Consider the following 25,579-nt stretch of genomic DNA (forward strand, 5'->3'; position numbering starts at 1 on the left):
CAGAAGAAGTGCAACTTCTGTCATCAGGACTTTACTCTTACCAAACCAAAGGTGAGGCATCATGACCATCTAATGCCTAAGGCTAATTATTTAGGAGCACTCTGCAATAATTGCAATTTAAGGCAGAAAAATTCAGGTAAATATTTGCCTGTTATTATTCATAACCTATCATATGATATGGCTTTGATAATTAAAGAACTAAGTGTTAAAGCCCCAATCAATGTTTTAATGAAACAGGGATATAAATTTCTAAAAGTAGAAATAGGAGCACTACGTTTCCTGGATAGTCTAGCCTTCTTGTCCGCTGGTTTGGCTAGTTTGGCTCAGGCGCACATAGCTTCAAAATCACCCTTGAAATTCACAGAGGCGATGATAAGTCATCTACCCCCCGAAAGTTGGGGATGCTTATTAACCGGCAAACAAGTGTTTCCTTATGAATATTGCAGCTCCCCAGAAAGGCTCGAAGAGAAGACTTTACCCCCAAAAAGAGCTTTCTACAGTTCTCTGTCTAAGAAGCATATTAGCCAAGAAGAATTCGATCATGCTCATCTGGTTTGGGAGAAAACAGCTTGTCAAACTCTAGGAGACTATCTCCTAGTATATCTCAGCTGTGATGTAGGACTTCTGGCTGACATATTCACCTTGCATAGGAGATTATTATACAACATCTATAATCTAGATGTTGTTCACTATGTTTCTCTCCCCGGCTTTGCCTATGATGCCTTCTTAAAAACCAGTGGAGTGGAATTAGAATTAATTACTGATCAGGAGCTTTATAACATCATACAGTCTAATATAAGAGGCGGCTTCACTACTGCTGTTAGGACGTTTGCTCAGGCCAATAACCAGTTCATTAATCCCAATTTTGATGAGAAAAACTTAGTAAGTAAATTTTTGCTATACTGGGATTTTAATTCTCTTTATGGTTCTTGCATGACTGAGGCGCTGCCCTACGCAAACATTCGAAAACTCTCACCCGCAGAAATGGCGAGTTTTCTCGCAAATGGCAGTCTTCTCCAGAAGAATCCTCAAGACTCTATAAAAGGTTACTGGCTTCTTATAGACACTCTAGGAATAGCCCCAGAATTAGCTCGCTACACGGATGACTTACCACTATGTCTCTATCACAAACAGATAACATTAGATGATCTATCTGAGTACAGCAAACAGCTATTGGCTATCAGTAATCAAAAACTACCCCGTAAAAATACTAAATTAGTGGGGGACCATCTCCCCAAACGAAACTACCTAATATCATTGCCTTTATTGCAGTTGTTCTTGGAGATAGGTCTACAAATTGAGAAAATTCATAGCATATATGAATTCTCACAAGGAAAATATCTGGCGGGCTTTGTTGAAACGAACGTGAGGCAACGCAATAGTAGCACTAGTAAAGACTGTCAGCGATTATTTAAATTGTTGACCAATTCTGTATTCGGCAAGACATTGTTTAATCCATCAAAATATGCCAACAAAACGAAGCTCATAACATCAGCGGGAGCATTTTTGCGAGCGGTGAGTAAGCCACTATTTAAGAAAGCCATAAAGCTTTCAGAAAACAAAGTATTGGTTACGACGGGGACGCCAGCCATAAAACTCACTTACCCTAATTACATAGGTTACCAGATACTAGAACTTGCCAAATTTAAGCTGTACCATTTTTGGTATATGATTCTTAAGAAAACATACCAAGACAAAATAAAACTAATCTATTCAGATACCGATAGTGTCATCGCCTGTTTAGAGGGCATCAAAAACCTTACTGATGAAATCGGTAAGGAACCATTGAGGAAATGGATAGACACATCTAATTTCCCCACAGATCATCCTCTCTACAATGACTCAAGGAAGGGATCTCTAGGCTTACTTAAAAGTGAGGTGGGGGACCGCCTTATTTCAGAAATAGTCTGCATTAAACCCAAAATGTATAGCATCCTGCTAGCAGATAATAACAACACTATCGCTGCGAAAGGAGTTCCTCAGTCTGAACAACAATTATTAACTCATAATAACTTTAGAAGTGTGCTGGAAGACGGTTCTAAACATACCTTCCAATATAGTCAAATTAGAAATTTAAAAGGTCAGATGACCACTATCACCACTAGGAAACGAGGTCTTAGCTCATTTGATGATAAGCGCTTTTACTTAGATGCCTATCACTCTGTATCCTATGGTCATCCAGATGCCAGAGAAACAAAGTTTAAATTATTTAAAGATAAAACAGATGACAAAGTGGAGGAAGACGAAGAAGCTAATAGCAGTACTGAAGAAGGGAGTACAGAAGAAGAAGAGGAACTAGAGATGAGAGACAGTTGCAATCTTTGGCGGGGAAGAGAAAAAACCGTAAGAGATTTTTTCCCCAGGGTCAAGCATCGACGCGAGAGAGGTAGATCTTCCGCCACTGCTCGTAGTTTCATGCTCTTAGAAGCTAGCTGTTCTGAGGGAGAGGAGGAATAAAACAATGTAATGTTAACTAATAAATATATTTGCTAAGAGAGACTTTTTTGTTTTCACCCTTTGAAAAATTAGGTTATTATCCTTTTTCACACAGATGCCCCCGATGTAGCCGGAGAGCGGGCGCAGGGCTGATAATCACACCCGATGACCTCCAAAGAAGCAGGCCCGCCGCAACACTCCATCAGAGAGCCCCAGTCACCTGAATCCTTTGTACTGCCTCTCTCTCCCATCTATCAGTGTAATAGAGTTTGGGGAGTCAGAAGTGATCATTACTCTACTTCTGTTCCTACTTAGTAATAAGACTCTCTATCCCCTTGGGGGATGATTAAACATATAAAACTCCTACCCTGTCAGCCCTAAGGTCATACAGACCCCCCATTATCTCATTATTTTTCCATGGTCATTATCCCGGAATCCGGTTCCCTCGGGCGACCAGCTGCCCATCCATTACCGCGTTCTTTAAACCCAGCAGTGTTGTTGTTGTTGTGAAGTAGCAACAGTCGCGTCAGTGAGTCGCAGCCCCGGGAAAGGGGGGGGGGGGACTCCCTCGGAGATGGTAAGCTTGTACCCAGTCACCTGAATCCTTTGTACTGTCTCTCCCATCTATCAGAGTGATTGAGTTTGGGGAGTCAAAAGTGATCATTACCCTACCTTCTTATAATTAGTAATTACACAGAAATAAGCCTCTCTCTCTCTCTATCCCCTTGGGGGATGTTTAAACATATTAAATCTTGTACCCCTGACAGCACCTGAGCTTATGAAGACCAACCCATTATCTCATTCTTTTTTTCCACACTCTTTATCCTGGGAATCTGCCCACCTGCACACCTGATTCCTTTTTTGTACTGCCTCTCCCATCTATCACAGTGATTGAGTTTGGGGTGTCAGAAGTGATCATTACCTACCTTCCTATAATTAGTAATTACACAGAAATAAATCTCTCTATCCCCTGGGGGTTGATTAAACATATTAAACTTTCTACCCCTGACAGCACCTGTGCTTATGCAGACCACCCATTATCACATTCTTTTCCACACTCATTATCCCAGAATCTGCCCACCTGCACACCCGAATCCTTTGTTCTACTTCATCTACCTACTTATTAATGCATAGGAATAAGTCTCTCTATCCCCTTGGGCCATGATTAATCATATTAAATAATTACCCTGTCATGCAAACCCCATCATTATCTCATTTTCCATGGTCATTATCCGGCAGTGTTTCTAGATCGACCAACATATACTACTCTTACATGACTCAACATTACCAACGCATTCACTTAACATCTCCGAGGGGATGTTAAGTGAATGTCTGCACTTATCTCCTCTTATAAAATATTAATACAAATAATACTATTCACAATACATATTAAAAATTAGTAACTCTTGCATAGTAAAGTCGACCATTATGGTAGGCTCTGTCTATTGACAAAAACAGATTTCGGAAATCATTCCTGCAACCTGGTTAGTTCGTCTTACTGTTACTGTAAGTCTTACTGTTACTGTAAGTCTTACTGTTACTGTAAGTCTTACTGTTACTGTGAGTCTTCTTGTTACTGTGAGTCTTCTTGTTACTGTGTCCAATACTACTGTTTTATGCAATGATTTGTTACTATAAATACATTTGTAACATTAGCACCTTTGTAACAAAATATTTGTTTGTTGTATATGTAATGGAAGTTTTAAAGGTTTCATGCAGGAGTGATTTTACTGTGTTCTGTAGCTACGGTAGGTTTAGAGGTTTCCTTCCAGCAGGAGTGATTTCACTGTGTTCTATAGCTACGGTAGTTTTAGAGGTTTCCTTCCAGCAGGAGTGAAGTCATTATGGGTTCAGTAGGTTGTTCGTAGATACAGGAGGAGAAGCTCGTAGATACTTGAGCAGATGCTTGTAGATACTTGAGAAGATGCTAGTTGATACTTGAGGAGATGCTTGTAGATACTTGAGCAGATACTTGTAGATACTTGAGCAGATACTTGTAGATACTTGAGCAGATACTTGTAGATACTTGAAGAGATGCTTGTAGATACTTGAGGAGATGCTTGTAGATACTTGAGGAGATGCTTGTAGATACTTGAGGAGATGCTTGTAGATACTTGAGCAGATACTTGTAGATACTTGAGCAGATACTTGTAGATACTTGAGGAGATGCTTGTAGATACTTGAGCAGATGCTTGTAGATACTTGAGCAGATACTTGTAGATACTTGAGGAGATGCTTGTAGATACTTGAGGAGATGCTTGTAGATACTTGAGCAGATACTTGTAGATACTTTAGCAGATGCTTGTAGATACTTGAGCAGATGCTTGTAGATGAGATGCTCGTAGATACTTGAACAGATGCTTGTAGATACTTGAGCAGATGCTTGTAGATACTTGAGCAGATGCTTGTAGATACTTGAGCAGATGCTTGTAGATACTTGAGCAGATGCTTGTAGATACTTGAGCAAATACTTGTAGATACTTGAAGAGATGCTTGTAGATACTTGAGCAGATGCTTGTAGATACTCGGAGATGTTTGTAGATACTTGAGCAGATGCTTGTAGATACTTGAGCAAATGCTTGTAGATACTTGAGCAGATGCTTGTAGATACTTGAGCAGATGCTTGTAGATACTTGAGCAGATGCTTGTAGATACTTGAGCAGATACTTGTAGATACTTGAGGAGATGCTTGTAGATACTTGAGATGCTTGTAGATACTTGAGCAGATGCTCGTAGATACTTGAGGAGAAGCTCGTAGATACTTGAGCAGATGCTTGTAGATACTTGAGCAGATGCTTGTAGATACTTGAGCAGATGCTAGTAGATACTTGAGGAGATGCACGTAGATACTTGAGGAGATGCTTGTAGATACTTGAGGAGATGCTTGTAGATACTTGAGGAGATGCTTGTAGATACTTGAGCAGATGCTTGTAGATACTTGAGCAGATGCTTGTAGATACTTGAGCAGATGCTTGTAGATACTTGAGCAGATGCTTGTAGATACTTGAGCAGAAACTTGTAGATACTTGAGGAGATGCTTGTAGATACTTGTGATGCTTGTAGATACTTGAGCAGATGTTTGTAGATACTTGAGGAGAAGCTCGTAGATACTTGAGCAGATGCTTGTAGATACTTGAGCAGATGCTTGTAGATACTTGAGCAGATGCTTGTAGATACTTGAGGAGATGCTTGTAGATACTTGAGGAGATGCTTGTAGATACTTGAGGAGATGCTTGTAGATACTTGAGCAGATGCTTGTAGATACTCGAGGAGATTCTTGTAGATACTTGAGCAGATGCTTGTAGATACTTGAGTAGATGCTTGTAAATAATTGAGCAGATGCTTGTAGGTACTTGAGCAGATGCTTGTAGATACTTGAGATGCTTGTAGATACTTGAGATGCTCGTAGATACTTGAGGAGATGCTTGTAGATACTTGAGATGCTTGTAGATACTTGAGGAGATGCTTGTAGATACTTGAGGAGATGCTTGTAGATACTTGAGGAGATGCTTGTAGATAGTTGAGGAGATGCTTGTAGATACTTGAGCAGATGCTTGTAGATACTTGAGGAGATGCTTGTAGATACTTGAGCAGATGCTTGTAGATACTTGAGCAGATGCTTGTAGATACTTGAGGAGATGCTCGTAGATACTTGAGCAGATGCTCGTAGATACTTGAGCAGATGCTTGTAGATACTTGAGGAGATGCTTGTTGAGCTCCTGACATACCTCTCGGTCGTTTCTTGTGAATTCCCCATCACCCTTCCTCATTCTGATTACCTGGTCCTTGACTGTTGTTTTCCTCCTAATGTGGCTGTACAACAGCTTCGGGTCAGTCTTTACTTTTGATGCTATGTCATTTTCATATTGTCTCTGAGCCTCCCTTCTTATCTGTGCATATTCGTTTCTGGCTCTTCGGCTGATTTCTTTATTTTCCTGAGTTCTCTGTCTTCTGTACCTTTTCCATTCTCTAGTACACCTAGTTTTTTGCCTCCCTACACCTTTGGGTGAACCAAGGACTCGTTCTGTTCTTCCCATTATTTCTGTTTCCCTTGGGAACAAACCTCTCCTCTGCCTCCTTGCATTTTGTTGCTACATAGTCCATCATTTCTTGTACTAGTTTTTCTGTCAGTTCCCTCTCCCACTGAATGTCTTGAAGGAAGTTCCTCATGCCTGAGTAGTTCCCCCTTTTGTAGTTTGGTTTTTCCCAGCCTATTCCTGCTACTCTCTCCACTTGGAGCTCAACTATGTAGTCGAAGCACAGAACCACATGATCACTAGCTCCCAGGGGCCTTTCATAAATGATACCCTCGATGTCCGAACTACTCATGGTGAATACAAGGTCCAACCTTGCTGGTTCATCCTCTCCTCTCTCTCTGGTAGTGTCTCTAACATGTTGATGCATGAGGTTTTCCAGTACCACATCCATCATCTTGGCTCTCCATGTTTCGGGACCCCCATGGGGCTCCAGGTTTTCCCAGTCAATCTCCTTGTGATTGAAATCACCCATAACTAGTAACTTTGCTCCCCCCATGTGTGCTCTCCTGGCCACCTCGGCTAGTGTGTCGATCATTGCTCTGTTGCTCTCATCGTATTCTTCTCTTGGCCTCCTGCAGTTCTGTGGTTGGTTGTACATTACTGCAATTATCACCTTATGTCCCTCAGACTGGATTGTTCCTACTAAGTAGTCCCTTTCGCCCGTGCCATCCATTTCTTCCATTTTCTCAAAACCCCACTGGTTTTTAATGAGCAGTGCAACTCCTCCTCCCCCTCTCCTCCCTCTGTCTTTCCTGAGGATTTGATATCCGGATGGAAAGATTGAATCTGTTATTATTCTGGTGAGTTTTGTTTCTGTGAGTGCTATTATGTCTGGGGATCTCTCTTTGATTCTTTCGTGCCTCTCCTCATACTTGTTTGTTATTCCATCTGCATTTGTATACCACACCTTCAACTTCTTTTCTAAGACTGCGGTCTGGGAGGTATATTGGGGTTGGGGAAGTGGGAGACCTGATAAGGAACTATGGGTTGTTGTTGTGGGGGTGGAGTTTGTAATGTAGTGGGTGGGGGCATTGGATGTGGCATGGGTGTTTTGATTTAGAGTGTTTGGTTGCACTGGGGTTGACCTGGTTGGGAGGCTTCTATAGGAAGTTGTGAGGGAGGCTGTATTTGATCTTCTTCCTGGATCTGGGATCTCCTGTCTGTCTTCTCCATCCCCTCTCTTTCCTCCTTTCGCCTTTGTACCATCTCTCTCAGTTTCTTCCTTTCTTCTTGTGTTCTGTCGCGGTCGAGATACACCTTCCTGTATGCCGTCATGTCCCTTAATCGTGCTTTCTCCTGCAGGATCCTGGTCCGAGTCGCTTCTGCCTTGAAGGTCACTCTCACTGGCCGGGTTCTTTTTTTTACAAACCCCCCTATTCTCCGAAAATTTTCCAGCTGGGTCATATCGTCTTCTCCTATTGCTTTCATGATGCTTTCAATTGCTTTTTTTCCCCTTGTTTTCTTGCTTCATATGTTTCCCCTTCGACTTCTTGGAGCCCATACACAAAGACTGACCTCACCCTTTCATTCTCCCACTGCATATCCCTGTGTATCCCCTCATTTAATTTTGTTTCCTCCACTGCAGCTTTCCTTTCATCAGTTTCACTGGCTAATGTACTTGGGCTCAGTGGCCTGTCATTTTCCCTTCTCGGCTTTCCTTGGGCTCTGTTGTTGTCTGTTAGGGCCTCCACATAAAGCTTAGCTCTTTCATTTGCTACAGTCTCCTCTGATAGAGCTTCTCCATGCAGTTGTGCCCCTTCTTTCCCTACAGTCCCCTTATTTGTGGCTGAGGTAGCAGTCTGTGTGTGTGTGTGTGTGTGTGTGTGTGTGTGTGTGTGTGTGTGTTTGTGAGAGTCTGTGTGTGTGTGCGTGTGTACTCACCTAGTTATACTCACCTTGTTGAGGTTGCAGGGGTCGAGCCACAGCTCCTGGCCCGACCCCTTCACTGCCCGCTACTAGGTCACTTTCAATGTTCCGTCAATTTAATCATACCTCTTCTTGTGTGTGTGTATATGTGTACTCACCTTGTTGTAGTTTCAGAGACTCAGTCACAGCTCCTGGCCCTGCCTCTTCACTGTCGCTACTTAGGTCTTTTTCCCTGCTCCATGACCTTTATCATACCTCTTCTTAAAGCTCTAAACGGATCTTGCCTCCACTACATCACTTTTCAGACTGTTCCACTTCTTGACAACTCTGTGATTGAAGAAATACTTCCTAACATCCCTGTGATTCATATGAGTCTTTAACTTCCAACTGTGATAGCTTGTTGATGTGTCACATCTCTGGAACATCCTCTCTCTGTCCACCTTGTCGATTCCTTTTAGTATTTTATATGTCGATATGATATATCCCCCAACTCTCCTGTCCTCTAGTGTCGTCAGGTCGATTTCCGTTAACCTTTCCTCGTAGGACATGCCCTTTAGCTCCAGGACCATTCTTGTTGCAAACTTTTGCACTTTCCTTAATTCCCTTTCGTTCATGGCTATGTGTGGGTTCCAAACTGGTGCTGCATAGTCCAATATAGGCCTGACATGCACGGTGTACAGGGTCCTGAACAATTTCTTATTGGGATATCGGAATGTTGTTCTTAAGTTTGATTGGTTCCCATATGTTGCAGCAGTTTTTTGATTGAAGTGCGCTTCAGGAGATGTGCCTGGTGTTATACTCACCCCAAGATCCTTTCCCTTGAGTGAGGTTTGTAGTCTCTGGTCCCCTAGGCTGTACTCTGTCTGAAGTCTTCTTTCCCCTTCCTCAGTCTTCATAACTTTGCATAAGGTGGGGTTGAACACCAGGACCCAGTTTCCGGACAAGTCCTGCAGACTGTCCAGATTAATTTGTAATTCCGCCTTTTCTGCATCTGATTGAATTCTTCTCATCAGCTTCACATCATCTGCAAACAGGAACACTTCTGAATCTATTCTCTCTGCCATTTCGTTCAAACATACCAGAAACAGCAAAGTCCTAGAACTGACCCCTGTGGAACTCTACTCGTCACAGGCGAGCACTCTGACACCTATGTCATTTTCATAGTGTCTCGTCGATTCTCTTCTTTCATGTGCATATTCATTTCTGAGTCTAAGACTGCTCTCCTTCTTCTGGTTCCTTTACCGTCTATACTTTTTCCATTCTTTAGCATCTTTGGTTTTGGCCTCTCTACACCTTTGGGTGAACAAAGCGCTCGTCCTGGCCTTCTTGTTAATTCTTTTACCATTCGGTAAAAACCTCTCCTCATCTTCCTTGCACATTGTTGTCATAAATTCCATAATCTCATTTACTGACCTTCCTGCCAGTTCTCTGTCCATGCAGGAAATTCTTCATGCCTGTGCAGTCCCCTCTCTTGAAGTTTTGCTTTATTCGTCCTGCTCTCTCTCTCCTTCCCTCTCCATTGGTAATTCTACTATGTATTCGAAGCTCAGAACCACGTGGTCACACACACCACTTGGTCACACACACACATGAAAGACCCCGAGGAGTCTTTCATGTGTGTTTGTGAGAATGTATGTACTCGCCTAACTGTACTCACCTAATTTTGGATGCAGGGGTCGAGACTCACATTCTGGCCACGCCTCTTCACTGATCATTACTAGGTCCTCTCCCTCTCTGCTCCCTGAGTTATGTCATACCTCGTCTTAAAGCTATGATTGGTTCCTGCCTCCACTGCACCACTTGCTAGACTACTCCACTTCCAGACAACTCTATGACTGAAGAAATACTTCCCAACATCCCTGTGACTCGTCTGTGTCTTCATCTTCCAACTGTGACCGCTTGTTTCTGTGTCCCCTCTTTGAAACATCCTGTCTCTGTCCATCTTATCTATTCCACGCAGTATTTTGTATGTCGTTATCATGTCTTCCCAGACCCTCCTGTCCTCCAGCGTCGTCAGGCCGATTTCCCTCAACCTTTCTTCGTAGGACATTCCCCTGAACTCCGGGACTAACCTTGCACTTTCTCTAATTTCTTGACGTGCTTGGCGGGTGTGGGTTCCAAAGTGCCCATACTGCATACTCCAGTATGGGCCTGACGTACACAGTGTACAGTGTCTTTAACGATTCCTTGCTAAGGAATCGGAACGCTATTCTCAGGTTTGCCAGGCGCCCATATGCTGCAGCAGTTATGTGGTTGATGTGTGCTTCAGGACACTTGCTCGGTGTTATGCTCACCCCAAGATCTTTCTCCTTGAGTGAGATTTGCAGTCTGTCCACCTAGCCTATACTCTGAGGTCTTCTTTGCCCTTCCCCAATTTTCATGACTTTGCATTTGGCGAGGTTGAATTCGAGAAGCCAGTTGCTGGACCATGTGTCCAGCCTGTCCAGGTCTCTTTGAAGTCCTGCCTGATCCTTATCTGATTTAATTCTCCTCATTATCTTCAAATTATCTGCAAACAGCGACACCTCTGAGCCTATCCTTTCCATCAAGTCATTCAAATACACCAAAAATAGCACTGGTCCTAGGACTGACCCCTGTGGGATCCCTCTCCTTACAGGCGCCTACTGTGATGCCTCATCACATTCCATGACTCTTTGTTGCCTCCCTGTCAGGTTTTCTTTCATCAATTGCAGTGCCCTTCCTCTTATAGGAGCCTGATCCTCCAACTTCTGCACTAATCTCTTGCGAGGAACTGTGTCGAAAGGCCTACCTGCAGTCCAAATAAATACAATCAACCCATCCCTCTCTCTCGTGTCTTACTTCTGTTACTTTGTCATAAAACTACAGAAGGTTTGTGACACAGGATTTGCCTTTCGTGAATCCGTGCTGATTGTCGTGTGTGTGTATGTGAAAAAGTATTGATTTTATTTTTATTTTTGTGAGATGTAGGGCATATACGTGTGTGGGGGACGTATATATATATATATAAAATTCTAAGCACGAACGAGTGGTACTGTTCAATAACAACACTGCGCTAGCCATGGATTCGAACTCATGTTGCACTGGCCTGCCTCATGGCAAGCAAGAACTACATGGCACTTTAAACCACAGGACCACCCAACCCTACAAGAATGGCGCAGCCAGCACACAGCTAGCTGTTGGGCCGCCGTCCGAGGGCATACGGAGGTGTTGTTATTGATCAATACCACTCGTTCGTGATTACAATAATATATAAATACTGCTCGTGAGGCTAGTACACCAAACAAGGATGACAGTGAAATTAGCTTAGAAGCTCCCACACCTCTGTATGCCCTCAGATGGCGGCCCAACAGCTAGCTGTGTGCTGGCTGCACCATTCTTGTAGGGTTGGGTGGTCCTGTGGTTTAAAGCGTCATGTGGTTCTCGCTTACCAAGATGCAAGCCCGTACAACATGGGTTCGAATCCTTGGCTAGCACAGTGTTATTATTGTTATATATATATATATATATATATATATATATATATATATATATATATATATATATATATATATATATATATATATATATATATATATATGCAACCACCCAGGGAGGTACTACCGTTCTGCCAAGTGAGTGTAAAACGAAGGCTGTAATTGTTTTACATGATGGTAGGATTGCTGGTGTCTTTTGTTTGTCTCATAAACATGCAAGATTACAGGTACGTCTTGCTACTTCTACTTACACTTAGGTCACACTACACATACATGTACATGTTTATTTAAACACACTCATCTGAGTTTTCTTTGATTTTATCTTAATAGTTCTTGGTCTTATTACTTTTCCTTTTATATCCATGGGGAAGTGGAATAAGAATCTTTCCTCCGTAAGCCATGCGTGTTGTAAAAGTCAACTAAAATGCCGGGAACAATGGGCTAGTAACCCCTTTTCCTGTAATAATTACTAAAAAGAATAAGAAGAAGAAAATTGTCAAAGTGGGAAGTCTGAATGTGTGTGGATGTTGTGCATATGATAAGAAAGAGATGATTGTGGATGTTATTAATGAGAAGAAGCTGGATGTCCTGGCTTTAAGTGAAACAAAGCTGAAGGGGGTGGGAGAGTTTCAGTGGAGAGGAATAAATGGGATTAGGTCAGGGGTTTCAAATAGAGTTAGAGCTAAAGAAGGAGTAGCAATAATGTTGAAGGATAAGTTATGGCAGAAAAAGAGGGACTATAAATGTATTAATTCAAGGATTATGTGGAGCAAAATAAAGGTTGGATGTGAAAAGTGGGTTATAGTAAGCGTATATGCACCTGGAGAAAAGAGAAGTGTAGAGGAGAGAGAGAGATTTTGGGAAATGTTGAGTGAATGCGTGAGGAGTTTTGAACTAAGTGTGAGAGTAATGGTGGTTGGGGATTTCAATGCTAAAGTGGGTAAAAATGTTGTGGAGGGAGTAGTAGGTAAATTTGGGGTGCCAGGGGTAAATGAAAATGGGGAGCCTTTAATTGAGCTATGTGTAGAAAGAGGTTTGGTAATAATTAATACATATTTTTTGAAGAAGAGGATAAATAAATATACAAGGAATGATATAGCACGTAATGAAAGTAGTTTGTTAGATTATGTAATGGTGGATAAAAGGTTGATGGGTAGGCGCCAGAATGTACACGTTTATAGAGGGGCAACTGATATATAGGATCATTATTTAGTTGTAGCTACAGTTAGAGTAAGAGGTAGATGGGAAAAGAGGAAAATGGAAACAACAAACAAGAAGGAGGTGAAAGTGTATAAACTAAGGGAGGAGTAAGTTCGGGTGAGATATAAGCAACGATTGGCAGAAAGGTGGGCTAGTGCAAGTATGAGTAGTGGGGGGAGGGGTTGAAGAGGGTTGGATGAGTTTTAAAAATGCAGTATTAGAATGTGGGGCAGAAGTTTGTGGTTATAGGAGGGTGGGGGCAGGAGGAAAGATGAGTGATTGTTGGAATGATGAAGTAAAGGGTGTGATAAAAGAGAAAAAGTTAGCTTATGAGAGGTTTTTATAAAGCAGAAGTGTTATAAGACGAGTAGAGTATATGGAGAGTAAAAGAAAGGTGAAGAGAGTGGTGAGAGAGTGCAAAAGGAGAGCAGATGACAGAGTGGGAGAGGCAGTGTCAAGAAATTTTAATGAAAATAAGAAAAAAAATTGGAGTGAGTTAAACAATTTAAGAAAGCCTAGAGAACGAATGGATTTGTCAGTTAAAAACAGAGTAGTGGAGTTAGTAGATGGGGAGATGGAGGTTTTGGGTAGATGGCGAGAATATTTTGAGGAACTTTTAAATGTTGATGAGGAAAGGGAAGCGGTAATTTCATGCACTGGCCAGGGAGGTATACCATCTTTTAGGAGTGAAGAAGAACAGGATGTGAGTGTGGGGGAGGTGCGTGAGGCATTACGTAGAATGAAAGGGGGTAAAGCAGCTGGAACTGACGGGATCATGACAGAAATGTTAAAAGCAGAGAGGGACTTAGTGTTGGAGTGGTTGGTATTTTTGTTTAATAAATGTATGAAAGGGGGGAAGGTACCTAGGGATTGGCAGAGAGCATGTATAGTCCCTTTATATAAAGGGAAGGGGGGCAAAAGAGATTGTAAAAATTATAGAGGAATAATTTTACTGAGTATACCAGGAAAAGTGTACGGTAGGGTTATTACTGAAAGAATTAGAGGTAAGACAGAATGTAGGATTGCGGATGAGCAAGGAGGTTTCAGAGTGGGTAGGGGATGTGTAGATCAAGTGTTTACATTGAAGCATATATGTGAGCAGTGTTTAGATAAAGGTAGGGAAGTTTTTATTGCACTTATGGATTTAGAAATGGCATATGATAGAGTGGATGGGGGAGCAATGTGGCAGATGTTGCAAGTGTACAGAATAGGTGGTAAGTTACTAAATGCTGTAAAGAGTTTTCATGAGGATAGTGAGGCTCAGGTTAGGGTGTGTAGAAGAGAGGGAGACTACTTCCCAGTAAAAGTAGGCCTTAGACAGGGATGTGTAATGTCACCATGGTTGTTTAATATATTTATAGATGGGGTTGTAAAGAAGTAAATGCTAGGGTGTTTGGGAGAGGGGTAGGATTAAATTATGGGGAATCAAATACAAAATGGGAATTGACACAGTTGCTTTTTGCTGATGATACTGTGCTCATGGGAGATTTAAAGAAAAATTGCAAAGGTTAGTGGATGAGTTTGGGAGTGTGTGTAAACGTAGAAAGTTGAAAGTGAACATAGAAAAGAGTAAGGTGATGAGGGTATCAAAATTATTTAGAAAAATTGGATATCAAATTGGGGAGGAGTATGGAATAAGTGAATGTTTTCAGATACTTGGGAGTTGACGTGTCGGCGGATGAATTTATGAAGAATGAGGTTAATCATAGAACTGATGAGGGAAAAAAAGTGAGTGGTGCATTGAGGTATATGTGGAGACAAAAAACGTTATCTATGGAGGCAAAGAAGGGAATGTATGAAAGTATAGTAGTACCAACACTCTTATATGGATGTGAAGCTTGGGTGGTAAATGCAGCAGCGAGGAGACGGTTGGAGGCAGTGGAGATGTCCTGTCTAAGGGCAATGTGTGGTGTAAATATTATGCAGAAAATTCGGAGTGTAGAAATTAGGAGAAGGTGTGGAGTTAATAAAATTATTAGTCAGAGGGCAGAAGAGGGGTTGTTGAGGTGGTTTGGTCGTTTAGAGAGAATGAATCAAAGTAGAATGACATGGAGAGCGTATAAATCTGTAGGGGAAGGAAGGCAGGGTAGGAGTCGTCCTCGAAAAGGTTGGAGGGAGGGGGTAAAGGAGGTTTTGTGGGCGAGGGGCTTGGACTTCCAGCAAGCGTGCATGAGCGTGTTAGATAGGAGTGAATGGAGACGAATGGTATTTGGGACCTGACGATCTGTTGGAATGTGAGCAGGGCAATATTTAGTGAAGAGATTTAGGGAAACCGGTTATTTTCTTATAGGCGGAAATGGGAAGTACAATGCCTGCACTCTAAAGGAAGGGTTTGGGATATTAGCACTTTGGAGGGATATATTGTGTATCTTTATAGGTAGATGCTTCTAAGCTGTTGTGTTCTGAGCACCTCTGCAAAAACAGTGATTGTGTCTTAGTGTGGTGAAAGTGATGAATGATGATGAAAGTATTTTCTTTTTGGGGATTTTCTTTCTTTTTTTGGGTCACCCTGCCTCGGTGGGAGACGGCCAATTTGTAAAATACATATCAAAAAACATATCAATACATATACATATCAGAAAAAGTATCCAAAACAGTTGGGATCTTCTCCAAGATACGATACTACATGCCCCAAAATGCCCTTCTCACACTATGCTATTTGTGCTTGGGGTTCAACTGCAGCAATACACCTAAATCCAATAATAATCCAACAAAAATCCACAGTAAGAATAATCACTAAATCCCATCCCTGGCAACACCCCCCCCCCCACCCCCACTCTTCATAGATCTAAACTTACTCCCTGTTCAGAACATCCACACTTACTACTGTGCAATCTACATATACAGGACCCCAAATTCCAATATTAACCTTGACCTAAAATGCTTTCTTGATAATTGTGACAGGACCCACAAGCATAACACCAGACACAAACATCTCTACATTCCCCGTGTCCGACTAAACCTTAACAAAAATTCAATGTATGTCAAAGGCCCTAAAATCTGGAACACCCTACCTGAGAACTCTAGAACTGCAGACACATTCATCACCTTCAAAACTACCGTTAGAAAACATCTTATCTCCCTGATACACCCCGTCAACTAACTACATAAAAACCACCTGGTGGTTCACACTTTCACTCACCCATTTGACTATAAGCACAGAAATACATACCTTAATCTTAAAATAATGATTTCTAACTAGTCACAAGTTTGCCTGTGATACTCCAATATAGAAAATATGTATTGTGCCAAAACAAAAGCATTCACATTGCTAAACTCACAAACTAGTTTTTAGTCACTCAGTATTTAGTCAACTTACTCCACAATTTGTAATAATTTAGGGTTACGAATTAATCTAAGTTTGCCAGAAATTCCTAGCCTTGCTAGGTGTTTTAGTGGCACCCTCTGTAATTAGTATTTTATTACATGTAAACCACACAATAACCAAAATCTGTAAACCCCGCATTGTAATCCTTATAGAGAATAAACTTTGATTTGATTTGATTGATTTGATTTGAGATATATATATATATATATATATATATATATATATATATATATATATATATATATATATATATATATATATATATATATTATTGTAACCACGGACGAGTGGTATTTATCAATAAAAATACTTCGCTAGCCAAGGATTCGAACCCATGTTGTACTGGCCTGCCTCATGGTAGGCGAGAACCATATGATGCTTTAAACCACAGGACCACCCAACCCTACAAGAATGGCGCAGCCAGCAGAGCTAGCTGTTGGGTCGCCATCCGAGGGTATACGGAGGTGTGGGAGCTTCTAAGCTTTCATTCTCATCCCTGTTTGGTGTACTAGCCTCACGAGCAGCGTTTATATATTATTGTAACCACGGACGAGTTGTAGTGATCAATAACAACACTGAACTAGCCAAGGATTAGAACCCATGTTGTACTGGCCTGCCTCATGGTAAGCTAGAACCTTGTTTTCAAAAAGTTCCTGTTAATGATTTATTAAGTTTTTTATCTGAAGAACTCGTTAATTATGATTTACCATTGCCAGTTCCTACTATCATTAAACTTATTAAACTTTGCATTGTTGATGGAAAATTTACATTTAATGATAAGTTTAACACTCAGAAGTTTGGTATGGCAATGGGAAATCCTCTTTCACCTGTTTTTAGTAACCTATACACGGAATTCTATGAAACAAGGCTGTTTAACACAATCCTCCCTAATAGAACTAAATGATTCAGATATGTTGATGATATTTTGTGTCTTATGCCCAAGAATGCAGATATACACCATTTCCTTGTTAAATTAAATAGTTTAGCCAATTCTATAAACTTTACTGTTGAGTTTGAGGAAAATAACTCATTGTCTTTTCTAGATGTTTTAATTATTTAGGGTAATAATGAATTCAAATTTAAAATTTACAGAAAACCTACAAATAACTATTCCTATGTCCACTATTATTCTTCACAACAAGATAGAGTGAAACTGTCTGTTTTCTCATCAATGTTTTTGAGAGCTTTACGTATTTGTAGTCCAGAGTTCATAGATGAGGAAATATCCAAAATTTATGAAATAGCTAATGATCTGAAATACCCAAGAAACGTAATTGATAAATCTTCTAAAATTGCTAGAAATACTTTTTACAATCCAAAAAGGGACAACCAGCCTTATTCAACTAAAAATATGTTGGTTCTCCCTTACCATGAAAACTTGGTTGATATGCCTTCTCTTCTTAAGACTTTTAATATTAAAGTTGTATTTAAAAATCTTGATACAGAAAAAAACTTTTGATAAAGAATTCCCCCCAAAATGCTGATGGATGTGTCTATAAGATTCCTTGTAAAATTTGCGATAAAGTTTATTACGGTCAAACTGGTAAAAATCTCGAACTAAGATTAAAACAACATAAATATAGCATTAGAACTGGACAAGATTCCAATGCTCTATTTATTCATGTGAGAGATTTTAACCATCCAATTGATTTTCAAAAAGTTGAGAAAGTAGTATCAAGCAAGTCCATGGTTGACAGAAATATAATTGAATCTTGTTTCATAAAAAGCAGTTTTGACAATATGAATATTTACTTTGGTATTTACAAATTAGATCCATTTATAATTAATAGAATTTGGGAAGAATTTAATAATACATTGGACAAATAATAAATCTTAATTCTTCGGTAGAATAGTTTGTTTGTGGGTTGCCGTGAAGGACCTGTCTAGTTGGGCCAGTGGGTCTGCTGCAGTGCTCTCTTTCTTATGAGTCGCGTATCAAGTGTTGCTTTGTTGCGGGATGTCATGGTGAGGTGTCATCTAGACCCTTTATATGCCTTCCTTTGATGCATTACTTTTATTGTTCCTTGATAATGTGAGTAGTCACGAAAGCGCTTGGAATTTCATTTTTCTTTCACAGTGGTTGTTTTGCATATTCTGAAATCACCTGTTTACTGTGATCTCATCGCATTATATATATATATATATATATATATATATATATATATATATATATATATATATATATATATATATATATATATATATATATATATATATATATATAAATATATATATATATATATATATATATATATATATAAATATATATATATATATATATATATATATATATATAAATATATATATATATATATATATATATATATATATATATATAAATATATATATATATATATATATATATATATATATATATATATATATATATATATATATATATATATATATATATAACTTTATTGCTATGTATGTTTCTTACAGGTATACATATGCCTGTGTTGCCATGTTGCTTGTTTCATACAGATACACATGTATATATTAACACCATATATTACAAATAAGATTTAAACTCGGCTACTATAATAATTGCACTAGACACACGTAAATACGAATATTATAAATGACAAGAACATTCACGTGTAACAAGTTAGTTATCAGACTGCCTCTCCATTTATAAAAACACGAAATTCAATATTGCAGTTAAAGTTTGGGATACAAGTTCATGATTATATTTTTTTTATCATTGTGCGGATATCTTTCACTCGACATTTTGGTATCAAAGTGGAACATCGGTCATATTCATACCTGAAGCATTGGTTATATTGGAATGCTGTGTGCACCACTAACAAAAATTTTCAACACACCCATTGAAACTGAGCAACTACCTGAGGTGTAGACAATGGCAAATGTAGTCCCAATTTTTTAAGAAAGGAGATGGACACGAAGCATTAAACTACAGACCTGTGTCACTGACTTGTATAGTATCAGAGTCATGGAGAAAATCAGGAGAGTGGTGGAGCATATAGAAACATACAAGCTTATAAATGACAACTAGCCCAGTTTCAGTGAAGGAAAATCCTGTTACAAACCTACTGGAGTTTTATGACAAGGTAACAGACACGAGAGAGAGGGGTGGATAGTCTGCATTTTCTTGGACTGCAAAAAGGGCTGCGACAGTTCCTAACAATAGGTTAATGCAAAAGCCAGAGGATCAGACACACATAACAGGAAAGGCACTGCAGTGGATCAGAGAATATTTTACAGGGAGGCAACAAGTCATGGTACGTGACGAGGTGTCAGAGTGGGCACCTGTAACGAGCAGGTTTCCTAGGATCTGTGCTGTTTTTGGAATATGACTGTCATAATGGAAGGGACTCAGAAGAGCCCCTGTTTTCAGATAATGTGAAGTTAATGAGGAGAATTAAATCAGCTGAGGATCAGGCAGGATTACAAAGAGACCTGGACAGGCTACAAGCCTGGTCCAGCAACTGGCTTCTTGAGTTTAACCCCACCAAATGCAAAGTCACGAAGATCGGGGAAGGACAAAGAAGACTGCAGACAGAGTATAGTCTAGGAGGCCAAAGACCGCAAACCTCACACAAGATGGGGTGAGTATACTACCGAGCACATCTTCTAAAGCTTACATCTACCAGATAACTGCTGCAGCATATAGGCGCCTGGCAAACCTAAGAATAGCGTTTCGTTACCTCAGTAAAGAATCGTTCAAGACTCTGTATACCGTGTACGTTAGGCCCATATTGGAGTATGCAGCACCAGTTTGGAATCCACACCTGGTCAACTACGTCAAGAAATTAGAGATAGTGCAAAGGTTTGCAACAAGACTAGTCCGAGAGCTAAGGGGGTTGTCCTGCGAAGAAAGGCGAAGGGAAATCGGCCTGACGACACTGGAGGACAGGAGGGTTAAGAAAGACATGATAACGACATATATAGTACTGCGAGGAACTAACAAGGTGGACAAAGACAGGATGTTCCAAAGATGGGAACACAGAAACAATGGGTCACAATTGGAAGTTGAAGACTCCGATGAATCAAAGGGATATTAGGAAGTATTTTTTTCAGTCATATAGTTGTCAGGAAGTTGAGTTGTCTAGAAAGTGACGTAGTGGAGGCAGGAACCATACATAGTTTTAAGACGAGGTTTGATAAAGCTCATGGAGCAGGGAAGAGAGAGGACCTAGCAGCGATCAGTGAAGAGCTATGAATCGACCCCTGCAACCACAAATAAGTGAGAACAGGTAGGTGAGTACACACACATTTCACCATACTGTAAAAATAACACATGATGTGAGGATTAGGAACCGAACTGGTGGTCTCGCGTTCGCAAGTTGATGACCGTATCCACTGTTATAGAGTTGGAGATGAACATCAAAATGGTATAAAATACCGACAGGTTGGTAGGTAAGACACAATGGCAACAGTTAGGCAACTTTATTCCGATACGTTTCGCCTACACAGTAGGCTTCTTCAGTAGAATACAGAAAGTAGGCAGGAACAGTAGAGATGTGAAGACGATGTAATCAGTCCATCACCCTTGAAGTCGTAGAATTTGAGGTTGTCAAATTCTACGACTTCAAGGGTGATGGACTGATTACATCGTCTTCACATCTCTACTGTTCCTGCCTACTTTCTGTATTCGACTGAAGAAGCCTACTGTGTAGGCGAAACGTATCGGAATAAAGTTGCCTAACTGTTGCCTTTGTGTCTTACCTACCAGAGTTGGAGAACACTCCCGGTTACCGGCCTCGGGTGAGACTCCTCTTAGTTCATACTGGTTTGTGTTTTATTGGCAGAAGGCTCGTCGGCGATCTCTGAGAGCCGGAACTGCAGCAGAATGATGAGGTACGTTGCCACGAAACTGCAGATCTGCAACATATACACATCACAGATTATTAACATTACATCTAGAGGGAAAGTGCTACACCTGTATGGGGTAGCATACAGCACCTGGAGAATGGGAGGTGTTAGAGAGTCACGAGTGTATGTCAGCTTGTTGGGAGACCTCAAACAGAGTTTTAAAAGTTAGGGGCATAAGAGAGTGTCAGAAAGTAAGAACCCAACATATGTGTGAGTACTCACCTAATTGTACTCACCTAATTGTGGTTGCAGGGGTCGAGACTCAGCTCCTGGCCTCGCCTCTTCACCGACTGCTACTAGGTCCTCTCTCCCCCTGCTCCATGAGCTTTATCATACCTCGTCTTAAATCTATGAATAGTTCCTGCCTCCACTACATCGCTTCCCAGACTATTCCACTTCCTAACTACTCTATGACTGAAGAAATACTTTCTAACATCCCTTTGACTCATCTGAGTCTTCAGCTTCCAGTTGTGACCCCTTGTTTCTGTGTCCCATCTCTGGAACATCCTGTCTCTGTCCACCTTGTCTATTCCACGCAGTATTTTGTAAGTCGTTATCATGTCTCCCCTGACCCTCCTGTCCTCCAGTGTTGTCAGACCGATTTCCCTAAACCTTTCTTCATAGGACATTCCCCTTAGCTCTGGAACTAGCCTTGTTGCAAACCTTTGCACTTTCTCTAATTTCTTGACGTGTTTGACCAGGTGTGGGTTCCAAACTGGTGCTGCGTACTCCAGTATGGGCCTGACGTACACAGTGTATAAAGTCTTGAACGATTCCTTACTGAGGTACCGGAATGCTATTCTCAGGTTTGCCAAGCGCCCATATGCCGCAGCAGTTATCTGGTTAATGTGTGCTTCTGGCGATGTACTCGGTATTATACTCCCTCCTAGGTCTTTCTCCTTGAGTGAGGTTTTCAACCTTTGGCCACCTAGCCTATACTCTGTCTGCAGTCTTCTTTGCCCTCCTCCGATCTTCATGACTTTTCATTTGGCGGGGTTAAATTCTAGGAGCCAGTTTCTGGACCACACATTCAGCCTGTCCAGGTCTGTGTGTGTGTGTGTGTGTACTCACCTAGTTGTGGTTGCAGGGGTCGATTCATAGCTCCTGGCCCCGCCTCTTCACTGGCCGCTACTGGGTCACTCTCCTTGCACCATGAGCTTTATCATACCTCTGCTTAAAGCTATAAATGATTCCTGCCTCCACTACATCGCTTCCCAAACTATTCCACTTCCTGACTTCTCTATGACTGAAGAAATACTTCCTAACTTCCCTGTGAGTCATCTGAGTCTTCAACTTCCAACTGTGTCCCCTTGTTGCTGTGTCCCCTTGTTGCTGTGTCCTCTTGTTGCTGTGTCCCATCTCTGGAACATTCTGTCTCTGTCCACCTTGTCAATTCCTATCAGTATTTTATATGTTGTTATCATGTCCCCCTTGTCTCTCCTGTCTTCCAGTGTCGTCAGGACGATTTCCCTTAACCTCTCCTTGTAGGACATACCCCTTAGCTCTGGGACTAGTCTTGTTGCAAACCTTTGCATTTTCTCTAGTTACTTTACGTGCTTGGCTAGGTGTGGGTTCCAAACTGGTGCCGCATACTCCAATATGGGCTTAACGTACACGGTATACAGGGTCCTGAATGTTTCCTCGTTAAGATGGCGGTATGCTGTTCTTAGGTTTGCTAGGCGCCCATATGCTGCAGCAGTTATTTGGTTGATGTGCGCCTCACGAGATGTGCCTGGTGTTATACTCACCCCAGTATCTTTTTTCCTTGAGTGAGGTTTGTAGCCTCTGGCCCCGTAGACTGTACTCCGTCTGCGGTCATCTTTCCCATTCCCCAATTTTCATGACTTTGCACTTGGTGGGGGTTGAACTCCAGTAGCCAATTGCTGGACCAAGCCTGCAGCCTGTCCAGATCCCTTCGTAGTTCTGCCTGGTCCTCGTCCGATTAAATTCTTCCCATCAACTTTACATCATCTGCAAACAGGGACACTTCAGAATCTATTCCTCCCGTCATGTCATTCACAAATACTAGAAACAGCACCAGTCCTAGGACTGACCTCTGTAGAGCCTCACTCGTCACAGGCGCCCACTCTGACACCTCACCGCGTACCATGACTCGCTGTTGACTTCCTGACAGGTATTCCCTGATCCACTGTACTGCCTTCCCTGTTATCCCTGCCTGATCCTACAGCTTTTGCGCTAATCTGCTGTGTGGAACTGTGTCAAACGCCTTCTTACCACCCAAGAAAATGCAATCTATCCACCCCTCTCTCTCTTGTCTTACTGCTGTCACCCTGTCATAGAACTCCAGTATGTTTGTGACACAGGATTCCCCTCCCTGAAACCGTGTCGGCTGTTGTGGATAAGATCATTCCTCTCTAGGTGTTCCACCACTCTTCTCATGATAATCTTATCCATGACTTTGCATACTACACATATCAGTGACACTGGTCTACAGTTTACTGCTTCTTGTCTGTCTCCTTTTTTAAAAATTTGGACTACATTTGCTGTCATCCACACCTCAGGTAATCTCCCTGTTTCGACAGATGTGTTGAGTATTGTTGTTAGGGGTACACATAGCACCTCTGCTCCCTTTCTCAGGACCCAGGGAGAGATGTTATCCAGCAACTTCGCCTCTGAGATGTTTAGCTCGCTCAGCAGCCTCTTCGCTTCTTCCTCAGCTGTATGTATTGTGTCCAACACTTGGTGGTGTACCACACGTCTCCATCCTTCTGGAATTTTTTCTGTTTCCTCTGTGAACACTTCTTTGAATCTCATGTTCAGTTCCTCACATACTTCACAGTCACTTCTTGTGATCTCTCCTCCTTCCTTCCTTAGCCTGATTACTTGGTCCTTGACTTTTGTTTTCCTCCTGATGTGGCAGTATAACAGCTTCGGGTCAGATTTGGCTTTCGCTGTTCTGTCATTTTCATATTGTCGTTGGGCCTCCCTTCTTACCTGTGCATATTCATTTCTGGCTCTACGACTGCTCTCCTTATTCTCCTGGGTCCTTTGCCTTCTATACTTCTTCCATTCCCTAGCACACTTGGTTTTGGCCTCCCTGCACCTTTGGGTGAACCATGGGCTCATCCTGGCTTTTTCATTATTCCTGTTACCCTTGGGCACAAACCTCTCCTCAGCTTCCTTGTATATTGTTGTCACATATTTCATTATCTTGTTTACTGACGTCCCTGCCAGTTCTCTGTCCCACTGAACCCCGTTCAGAAAGTTCTTCATTTCAACATAGTCCCCTTTCTTGTAATTTGGCTTCATTTGTCCAGTTCTTCCTGCTTCTACCTCCACTTGTAACGTTACTGTGTATTCGAATTTTAAAACCACATGATTGCTGGCCCCAAGGGGTCTTTCATATGTGATGTCCTCGATATCTACACTACTCAAGGTGAATACTTGGTCCAGTCTCGCTGGCTCATCCTTTCCTCTCTCTCTCTGTTAGTGTCCCTTACGTGTTGGTACATGAAGTTTTCCATTATCACCTGTATCATCTTAGTCCTCCACGTTTCTTGGCCCCCATGTGGCTCCAAGTTCTCCCAGTCGATTTCCTTTTGGTTGAAGTCACTCATGATCAGTAGCTTTGCCCTGCTCGCATGAGCCCTTCCTCCCACTTAAGCCAATGTGTCAACCATCGCTCTATTACTCTCATTATACCCTTGCCTTGGCCTCCTGCTGTTCTCCTCTCCCCAGCTCATCAAAATCCCATCTGTTTTTGACCAGCAGGGCCACTCCTCCACCCCCTCTGTTCCCTCTGTCTTTGCTCAGGATCTTATATCCCATTGGAAAGATGGCATCTGTTGTCATACCTGTGAGCTTGGTTTCTGTGATAGCTATGATGTCTGGTGATGCCTCTTTGACTCTTTTGTGCCACCTAGTTGTGGTTGCAGGAGTTGAGTCACATTTCCTGGCCCCCGCCTCTTCTCTGGTAGCTACTAGGTCACTCTTGTAATAAAGTTGGTAGAATTACCGACAATATGTAAAGTAAAAGGACACTAGGGCAACTAATGTGACATTTTATTGTGGCAACGTTTCGCTCTCCAGGAGCTTTATCAAGCCATTGCTTGATAAAGCTCCTGGAGAGCGAAACGTTGCCACAATAAAATGTCACATTAGTTGCACTTGTGTCCTTTTACTTTACATAGGCCACTCTTCCTGCTTCATGAGCTTTAGCGTACCTCTTCTTAAAGCTATGTATGGATCCTGCCTCCACTACATCACTTCCCAGAATATTCCACTTCCTGACAACTCTGTGATTGAAGAAATGCTTCCTGCATCCCTGTGATTCATTTGAGTCTTCAACCTCCAATTGTGACCCCTTGTTTCTGTGTCCCATCTCTGGAACATCCTCTTTCTGTCCACATTGTCAATTCCTCTCAGTATTTTATACGTCGTTCTCATATCCCCCATTATCT

Source organism: Cherax quadricarinatus, chromosome 44 (assembly GCF_038502225.1).
Source record: "Cherax quadricarinatus isolate ZL_2023a chromosome 44, ASM3850222v1, whole genome shotgun sequence".
Lineage (NCBI taxonomy): Eukaryota > Metazoa > Arthropoda > Malacostraca > Decapoda > Parastacidae > Cherax > Cherax quadricarinatus.